Source organism: Vidua chalybeata, chromosome 3 (assembly GCF_026979565.1).
Source record: "Vidua chalybeata isolate OUT-0048 chromosome 3, bVidCha1 merged haplotype, whole genome shotgun sequence".
Classification (NCBI taxonomy): domain Eukaryota; kingdom Metazoa; phylum Chordata; class Aves; order Passeriformes; family Viduidae; genus Vidua; species Vidua chalybeata.
In genome coordinates, this window is record NC_071532.1 from 85,553,757 (window position 1) to 85,564,270 (window position 10,514).

Below are 10,514 nucleotides of genomic sequence, written 5' to 3' on the forward strand. Positions count from 1 at the left end.
GAGAGTCAAAGGAACAGTGGGGAACAGTTACAGCATTGGGAGACACAACCGTTCCTGAATGAGATTCAAAATTAGCAGAGCCTCCTGCTGTTCCTTCTCTACCCAAGAGTCTCTCAACTTTATACTTGTGGCCCACAGTAACTGGCAGCAAATCTAACATATCTGCTAATCCATTTTGAAGAATATTTTGGTAATAAATTATTTCCTTTCTCCTTATTTGCAAATCCAGTATGTTCTCCTGGAAGATGGGAATTGTGGGTAGAAGTCTATAACTTGTTACCAATCTTTATAAAGTGTTGCCAAACTTCACAATGACTTAAGAAGCCCCCATGTTTGGAAATATTCCATTAATCAGGCCAGCTGCTATGCAGGGTCACCATTTCCTTTCTCCAAGGCAAGCAAACTGGGTAAAATAAAGTAATTTTTTAAATCCTTACATATGGGACTCCAGACAGCTTTTTGAAGTCTTCTGGAATAGTGTAAGTTATTAGGTAACAATACCAAAGAAAATAAGCCCTCTATGACAAGAATGGAGTAAACATTAGTCTATTATACTCAGATTTTGGTATATGTACGCACACACTGACTTCACAAACAATATATACTTTATATAAAGCCATATGCTATGGATAGATACATCTCAGGTCTCATGCAGGGCCTTTCCATTTTCATCCATGTTGTTCCATGCAAAGGTTAGAATGGAAAAATTCAAAAGATGGCATGCATAATACATGGTAGTTTTGTACTTGAGTTCTACAAGCTTAAGGATGCCTCATATTAAACAAATTGCACAGCTACATTAGACATTATCATCTTCTGCCGCCGCTGAGAGATCAGTTGCCCTTCAAGACACTCTTCATGGCACTTCTGTCTTCTTTATATGTATTTATAGTTACAATCAAATTTAATTTCGAAATTTTTATAGTCTATCATTGAACAGAATTCTTTGGCAGGCCATGACAAAGGATTTTATAATTGTTTATATCCTCTGATGCAAAATTTGTAATAATAATGTCTTCTTACTATTTGGAATTCTTTTTGTTTTTAAAAGTGCAAAAGCCAACAATAGAAAACTACAATTTTAAAGCTAAAACACTGTACAAAAGGATTTTACCTGGATTTTACCTGTAACTGCAGTAACAAAAGCTTTTTTCCTGGTGGAAAAGACCTATTTCCCTCACCTGACAAACATCACTTCTATGTACTCGTTATTCCTGCACTCGTTATTCCAGTGATTAGTTGGGTGACTGTGAGAGTTATTTGCATCTTTCTTCTCTGCTACAGCATTGGTGCCTGGGGAGAGTAAGAAACCTTGGTTAATATTAATGAAATATTTTGAGATGTGGAGCAGAGCACTAACTTCTGCTGCCTGGGCAGTAATATTACTCCTCATTAAAGAGGAAGTTCATCTCACATTCAATTATAGATGCCTTAAAACTGTTTTCCAGGCAATCTATGCTCCTTAGACAAGAGAAAAGGGGGAGCAAAGGATCTGTTTCCCCCTGGGATTTGCTGCTCTCTTTACATGTACTACTGCCGACCGGCTGGAAGATTTTGTTAAGTGACTTGTTGGTCAGAGAGATGTCATATTCAGAGATGATGAATGACTCTGGGCTTCTGCTCTAAGACCTAGCAGAAATAATGCAATAGTCTCAAAGGAATATTGGAAGTTTTATCTGTAATAGCTTCAGAAACGCAGCCGCATTTATGAGATTCTAAATTCTAGATAAGTAAAAGCCAGGCAGTTTTAGTTTTTGGGAGTTTTTTGGAGCCTAACATTTTGTACACTGTTAACCCTTTTGAATATGAGTCTAATGGGGTTGCTTTTGTTTAGTAAAAGACTTCAGGGCTTGGAAGTTCAAGAGCAAGAGAGGAAGCAGAGGGGTCATACAGCACTTATGCCACTTGCTGGATTTTGCCCCAGCTTTTATTCGGAGATTTTTTCTAATCAGTATAAAAATACATGATTTCTTGTAAATATGCAGTTCAGAAACACATCACAAAGTCAATTCTTATGAGGTAAAGAAAAAGGAGACAGCTGATGGAAATTATGAACTATTTCAAAGTTGAATTTGAATTGTGTTTGGGGTGAAGTACTTTGTTTTTCAAAACTTGTGAAATTTGAAATAATATATTTTTCCCTAAATCTCTATTTCAGCCTCATTGAAGACAATACAGTCAATCTTAAGGAGTTGGCTGGAAGGTCACACTCAAAGGCTTGAGGTCAATCGCTTGAAGTCCAAGTAGAGGTAAGTGAAAAGCGTCCTTCCTTGGGGCTGGGGTTTTGGGACTGGCACTTTCTATCATCTTCATTGGTGGCATGGATAGTGGGAGAGCACCCACAGCAAGCTTGCCAGCAATGCCCAGCTGAGTGGTGCAGTTGACACTCCAGAGGAAAGGGATACCATCCAGAGGGACCTTGGCAGCCTTGAGAGACAGGCTTGTGTGAACTTCATGAAGTTCAACAAAATCAAGTACAAGGTCCTGCATGTTGATTAGTGAAATTCCAAGAACAACTGCAGGCTGGGTGTAGAGTGGATTTACAGCAGTTCTGAGGAGATGGACTTGGGTGTGTTGGTTCATGAGAAGCTCAACATGAGCCAGCAATGTGTACTTGTTCTTCAGAAAGCCAAAGCACATCCTGGGCTGTATCAAAAGTGGCATGGCCAGCAGGTGGAGGGAGGTGATTGTCCCTCTACTCCACACCAGTGAGACCCCACCTGTAGTAGTGCATCCACTTCTGGTGCCTACAATATAAGAAGAACATGGACATTTTAGAGCAATTCCATAGCAGGGCAACAAAGAGGGCTGGAGTGAGGAAAGGCTGAGAGAGATGGAGTTATTGAGCCTGGAGAAGACAAGCATTTGGGGCAACCTAATTGAGGCGTTTCGCTACCTAAAAAGGGCTGACAAGAAAGCTGGAGAGGGACTTTTTACAAAGGCATGTATTAATAGGAAAAGGGGAAATGGCTTTAAAGGTAAAGAAAGTAGGTTTAGACTAAATATTAGGAAATTCCTAATTTCCTAATATTCCTCACCTAAATATTAGGAAATCCCTTACCTCCTGTGAAGATGGTGAGATGCTGGAACAGGTTTCCCAGAGATGTTGTGTCTGCCTTACCTATACCTGTGGCTGCCCTACCTATACCTATAACTGCCTATACCTATACCTGATTACACTATACCTGTGTGGAAGTGTTTAAGGCCAGGTTGGATGGAGCTCTGAGTAACGTGACCTAGTGGAAGGTATCCCTGTCCATGGCAGGGGGTTTGGAAGTATATGACCTTTAAAGTCCCTTCCAACCCAAGCCATTGATTCTATGATTCCATGATTTGCTGTCATATATTGTGAGAAAACATTCATTTGCAATATAGAACATAATTTCACAGTCTCTTTTTGTACTGGATATATTTGTTAGTTAGAAGTCAGAATCCTGAAGCTGAAGAATCAACAGATGCAGGGCAGGACAATTATCATACATTTTCTGGTGTTTAATGCTCTTTCCTTCACTTCCTTTTTATTAGGAGGAGAGAAAGGATTTGAACCCAATCTTAATGAAAGGATCATAAAATAGCATGTGCTGACACTTGAAAATATTAATTAAAATTCTGGACTGTAATTGATTTTTCTAACAAAACAGGAAGTTTGCTAGACTATTATATAACTTAGACCAGTTTCCCTTAGAAAGTTTTGCTGAAGTAGATGTTTTCAAATAGAAACCTAAAATCTGGAATTGGAAATGATCATTACATGCAATATGATTTGCACATATTGTTTCCCTATTTTAGACTGAAATATCATCTTTGGAGGACAACCTTCACTGCTTTAAAGTGGGGCATTATTTCTACCTGAGATACTGTTCAGTTCCTTTTTTAAGATTTCCCAAATGCTTATCAACTCTCAAGTCTCTCTCATGTACTTTAAGCTTCCTCTGTTGAATCTGATCATGACTTTATTTGCAGGTTTAGGAAACAGTACAGAGCTATAGTGTGCTCAGCATGCTAATGAAAACCGGCTCCTTTACCCACAAATCCTGGTAAAGTCTTTAGTCTGAGGATGCGTTTCTACTTTGGTAATATTTTGTTTTTAATTGGGTTTTTTTATTTAATAGGATTTTAAGAAGTTTTCTAGATGATTTTTGTTTTATTTGTAGAGGGATCTTTTTTAAATTATACCATTATTTTTGGTTTTAGAACATACATTTTTAACAGTTCACTTACAGCATGGTCCAACTGCTTATGATATTTAAAAATTAAGTAACTATTAGATGAAACTTTAAAAACAATATGCTCAGCACACAGGCAATGATTTTAATGATATTTTTGGTGGAGTTGGAACAGAGAGGCTGCATACACACTCTCCAGTGGCTGTATTGAAATGATGTACCATAATGGTTCCAAAGGAGCTGTTACAATCTACCCAGTCAATGATCCATGAACAAAGAAAGATTTAGTCAATTTGCAACCAATACCTTCTAACATGTTAAAAATAAACAAGCAAATGGTCCTATGCTCTGCTGGGCCACACAGAAATTTCCTCCTTTACTCACAGGTAATGCACCTATCTTCTGCCTCATCCTCATAGTTCTCCCTACTCTGTCTTCTGAAGTACTTGAAGGACTAAAAATAAGAAAATGTTTTAGTCTGCTTTGATATTATTGTCAATGGTATTTTCATGCCTTGGAAAAAAGAGTGGAATATTTGCAAATGAATATATTGTTGTGGTTTAACTCCAGCCTGCAACTAAGCCCCACAAAACTGCCCACTCATCCCCTTCAGTGGGATGAGGGAGAGAATCAGAAGGTGAGAAGTGAGATAAGTGAAAAAACTCGATGCATTGGCAGTTTATATGCAAAACTTTGCATGGAAACAAAACAAAACAAGGAATTCATTCACCACTTTCCATCAGCAGACAGGTGTTCAGTTATCTCCAGGAAATTACAGCTCCCTCACATATAACAATGGTTTGGGAAGATAAACACCTTCCAATCCCGCCTCCGTCTTCCCTCAGCTTCATATGCTGAGCATGACCCCATACAATATGGGTTGTCCCTTTGGTATTTAGGGTCACCTGTCCTGGCTGTGTCCCCTCCTGAGTCCTTGTGGACGTCCTACCTCCTTGCTGGTGGGGTGGCATGAAGAGCAGAAAAGGCCTTGACTCTGTCCAAGCACTGCTCAGCAATGACTAAAACATCCCTGATATTAACACTGTTTCCAGCACAAATCCAAATCACAGGCCCATTCCAGCTACTGTGAAAAAAAAGAACTCTATCCCAGACAAAACCAACACAAATAGGTATTAATACTGACTTTAGGAAAATGAGTTTTCATACCCAGCATAACCACAGACATGAATGCAGCTTTTGAGTAATTATCTATTTTACCAAGTATTTTAGCTCACTGTTTGAAAGTGTGGATTTATTAACTGCTACTTGTTTAAACAGCAGTTCAATTCTAAAACTGTCTTTGATACAGATGATAAAGTGATATTTGATAAAGATGAGACAGAGACAGTGATAAGTATCAGGGACATTTGTACTTAGAACTTATGAAAAACAATTCTATGGAAAATCCCTAGGAATCCAACATACTCTATGCAGATGTATAACAGTAGACTTTGGTTTCATGATAAATCCATCTTTCTCTTTGTTTTAATGGCATGACACTATGAATTTTCCAAAATAGCAAAGCGGGTGCGATATCACTATTTATTATTAAGAGTTCACTGTCTGAATAGTAACAACCTCAAAGGATGCCATGTTTTTTGAAACATGTTTAATCTGCAGATGGAATTCCCATTACCTAGAGGTGAGAGGGTGAGTAATCTAGATTATATGCCTAAATTTGATGTGATAAAATGTAGATGTTTTAGCCTGGAGTGCCTAAGATTCTTTTTGTTCAAATTTTTATACCATTTAGATTTCTAACTGTCTAATATTCCAAATAATTTTTACAGTTATAATAAAAAGACAATACATTTCAGGTCTGAGTTCTATTGCCTGTCAAAGGGGATCTGGAACACATATTTAACCTGTAGAGTGTAAACAACTGTATATATGCATTTAGGAGGGGAAAAAATGCTGAAATACCGAAATTGCTTATCTAATATTTGTACAATCTCCATGACCATATGAATATTGACAAAATCACCATCAGAAAATATAAGTTCTTCCTATAAATACTTGATAAATATAATAGAATTATAGGATCACAGAATCATCAAAGCTGGAAGAGACCTTTAAAATCATCCAGTGCAACTGTCCACCCAGCAGTGCCACTGAGACCCCTAAACCACTGAACCACATTACCCAGCACCAGACTGGGACACCTCCTGAGCATCTCCAGGGATGGGGACTTCACCATGTCCCTGGGCAACCTATTCCAATGCCTGACCACCCTAACAGTGAAATTTCCTTTTTTTTTTTCGGGTTGCTTGGAGGACTTTGAACAGGTGAGGAATTGAGATAAGAAATTGATAAATTCTTAGGAACCCTAATTATTATGCATTAAAAAATTACCAGTGAGCCATATAGTTATGGAAGAGTGAATGTCATTATCCTAGCACTTCTGCTAATTCTTATGTTTTAAATGAAAAAACAAAAAAGAATATATAAGTAGTTACTAACTGAAACCGAACATATGGAGCTGCAATTCAAGTGGTAATAGTCCATAATTCTTTAGAAATATACTTATTTTCTTTTACTATGTCTTAAAATTTTAGACCTTGTATATGGACATGTTACACAGAGAGGGCTGTAAAAGTTATTCCAACTCATAAGTTGTCTGATGCTTTTTTACTAAAATCTGGAGTTAGAGTAAACTATTACTCATTCCTGAACAGGTTGACAGTTTTAATGAAGTACTTGACTTAAGATGAACTTCTAAAACCTATGATGCTGAACTTTATATCCATCACACGTAAAAAGGGGAAAGGTAAGATCAATTTACTGTAATTTCTTCAGACCTAAGCAGTTTCTGAATTCAAATATGACTCGATAAAAAAAATAATTGAGCATATTTATAAAAATATATATAATACCAAATACTGGCATTCTCCCTAAAAATAGAATTCCAGTACATTTTCATTAAAGATATGTTCACTATTATGAATCACTTATTCTTAAAAAACATTGCTGCTTTTTATTAAGTATGAAAAAGACACACATAAATTCCATATGCTACTTAAAATCTTAGCAAAATGTGTATTTTCAAATATGATCACACTTTTTCATTTTCGCTAAAAATAACACAACGAGACTGGTAAATTTTAGAAGGACCTATTTATATGTTTTCATCAGAGCCCCATTTATTTAGTTGAATATAATTCTTAGATAAGATCCTCTTTCATATGTAACTTTCACATATAGCACATGTTAAGTGAACCTTTCTATTGCAAGACTTGTATTATGTTTTATTTTATGAAAACACACGCAGTTGCATGTAGAGTATACATCTACCCATCCAGCCATACATCCATCAGACTATGTATTAAGAAATTAATTTATTAGGCATTTATCCTTCAAAAGTGATGGAAATTCTGCACTAAACTAAGGAAAAAGAATAGGTATGTGTTCTCTGCTTTAATTAATCATTATTCTGCATTGGAAAAAAAAAGTCTTGATCTAAACAATACCAATCAAATATAGGAAAGATAACATCTGATGCAAGCTGTCATAAACCCAGTGAGTTCAAAATAATGCCCCTAATTTGTATATGTATACCTGCTAGACATGTGAATCTTTAAAAGTATTTTAATATATATGAGTATTCACTCACTCTATGCACTTTTTATCTGGTCTTGGGATTTGAGTCCTCACAGATTAATTTATTCTTTTGAAGGTTCTGAAATAAAATATCTCAGTTTCTTCTGTGATGTAGTCTACCTAACCTAAAATCTAACAATATCCATTTCTACATTTCTCTAAGAAATTCTTGTAATTTCTGTAGAAGACATAGATTTTCAGGACCATTTCTTTTCCAAGTGTTTGATACTAGAATTCTGTAAAATCTTCCTTTTAGCTGCTTTGATTTGAGTTTCTTTTTAGTCCATCTCTCTCTTATTCTTTTGTCACTCTTACTTACTTAGCTGGATTTTATGACTTTAGATTCAGGTAAACAAAAGTCAGTGCATTTCCAGACGTTGGTATAGAATAACTCCTGATCTGAACTTCTGTTTCAATTAAATTTGATCATTCTAACAATCAAGAGAATTTTTCTGCTTGTCAGAAGATTCTCCTTCAGAAGATTTCTTCAACTACTATAGATAAAAGTAAGGTTATCTTTTTACTTTCCATAGGTAAAGACAAGACATATAAGAAATGTCTTGAAGATCAGCACATTTACTTTACTGTAGATGTACACAGTTACAGCATGGTATAACTCTTCATGTAGTAATTCAATAATAGGAATACATACGTGCAGTATCAGCAGCATCAAAATAAGTTTTACGCAGCAATTTAGTTGCCATAGCATTAGACTTTTCTGGGTCTTCTGCAGAAAGTGTGAAAGCTCATTAAATTGCCTATATTTTTAAAAGAAGTAGGGCAATAGCGGTAGAATCTTGAAGACTTCATGTTTATTTAGTTCCCTTTCTTTCTTAATATGAGGTGATTTTGCTCACAGAATCACAGAATTATAGAATCATTAAGGCTGTAAAAAACCCTTAAGATCATCAAGTTCAATCATTCTACTAGCATTGCCAACTCTACCTCTAAAACATGTCCCTAAGTGCCATGTCTATACCTCCAGGGATGGTGACTCAAAGCACCTTATCTCACTTGCGTGCATATGGCATGAGCAGTGAGATATGCACTTAGGTTAAATGAGTGTAATATTAATAAACAATTATGAGAATGAAGTACTAAAGCTAGCTGTTACAGAAGAAAAAGGCCATGAAGTTGCCTTGTACATAGGTAGCTCATTAAATTTTAGGCAAAAATCAACTCATATTCAAAACTGTCCAAGAGAACTCTGAATTGCAAAACACTATTTTAAAACGTAGTTAACCTTTATTACTTACATAGAATAGGCAGGAAAGTATTCATAGTTTTTTGAACTTTTTTTTTCTCTTAAATTATATAATCACTCATAAATATTATAAAATCCCTCAAAATAAATATCTCATTGCTTTGTAATTGCATTTGCAACTCATCTGATGGACTTTCTCAAAATGCCTTGCAAAAAAGTAAAACATTTTTTGGAGCAATTAACATTCTGTATGTATGTGAAATTGTATGTATACATGATAGAGGTATATATAGATTCTGTGTGAAAAAGGTGTTATTAAAGATAAAAATGTTGAGTGTAGATTTCAAAATCCTTACAAGAACTCAGCAGATGCCACTGAGTTTTACAGAAAAGTCTGTAAACATATCAGCATGAACTGCAGTATGTTCTCCAATTCTAAAAACAAGTTAGTGCAGCATTTCAATGCCTTTTTTCTTTTTATATTTTATTATTTCTTGGCTTTTTTTTTTCTTAAATTTTCATGTAAAATGTACAACTTTAAACTTAAAAATATTTTGACTTTCTTACATTTATAAAATTGAAATAATGCAGAAATTCAACTATAATGAAATTTAAAATCATGTTTGGAGGCTTATGAATGAAGTGGTATGACAAAATAATACAAGAAATGCTGTTCCACAGGAATCATGACAGAGCAACAGACAGAGGACAACATTTAGCTTACAAACTGGTTTCCTAAACTCTTGGGTTTGATAATGCTACTTGTGCTATAGTATGAAAATACTTTGTATGCTTTTATAAATGACTGTTCCCATAACAGAAACGTAGTAGAGCTAAGATTTCTGTGATGCCTTCAGTGCTGTGAAGGAGATTTCCTACACGAACTCAAAGAGCCAGAAGACCAAGCACATAAGAGTTTCATGACTATAAAAGGAGATGGCATAAGGTGTCCCACTTTTTGACTTTGAAAATCTGTTCCCTATGCAGCTGATGGCACGATGACTATTCTGTTACCTGGTGACTTCTGAGATTTTGACATTTGCTTTTGTTCTCTGCTGGAAGGAAAACAGAAGTCTTTGTGGAGCACTATATTAGATTGGTATTCAGGGCAAATACAGGACTCTCAGTGTGAGGTGAGTGCTCTTGTCCCCTTGTATGTGAGGGGTTTTGAATTGTTTTGAATTGAGCAGGATAAGAACTTGATCCTCAGCCTCCCATGTGTTTGTATCTTAGGCACCCAACATGAGAGTCATGTTACTTGTCTTTTTCCAATGACACCGTACCTTAACTTAGTGAAGCCTTTACCATGAGAAACTGCTTCTCTGGGAAATACACGAGATGTTAAAGTTGACATTAAATTCACTGTTCTGGTGAATCCTGGTGTTTGCTTCATTAAAGGACAATAAACACTTCTGAATACTTTGGGAGCCTCTTTTTGGTTTTCAACCCAAATTCAAGCAGAGAAAGGATATACAGTATAGAAAAATGGATTAATAATTTCACACATGTGGATTTATTTCTCTTTAATTGTCTTTTTTAAAGTGCCT

At 35.8% G+C, this 10,514-nt stretch overlaps 1 long non-coding RNA gene across 1 annotated transcript; it reads left to right on the forward strand.

The window, feature by feature from the left end:
* Nucleotides 1–2,169: 2,169 nt before the first annotated feature.
* On the forward strand, nt 2,170–10,094 carry LOC128784931 (uncharacterized). Its single transcript, XR_008429686.1, has 4 exons — nt 2,170–2,249; nt 3,964–4,073; nt 6,842–6,933; nt 9,955–10,094. It is a non-coding gene; the product is annotated as an uncharacterized LOC128784931 (long non-coding RNA).
* The last annotated feature ends 420 nt before the right edge of the window (nt 10,095–10,514 follow it).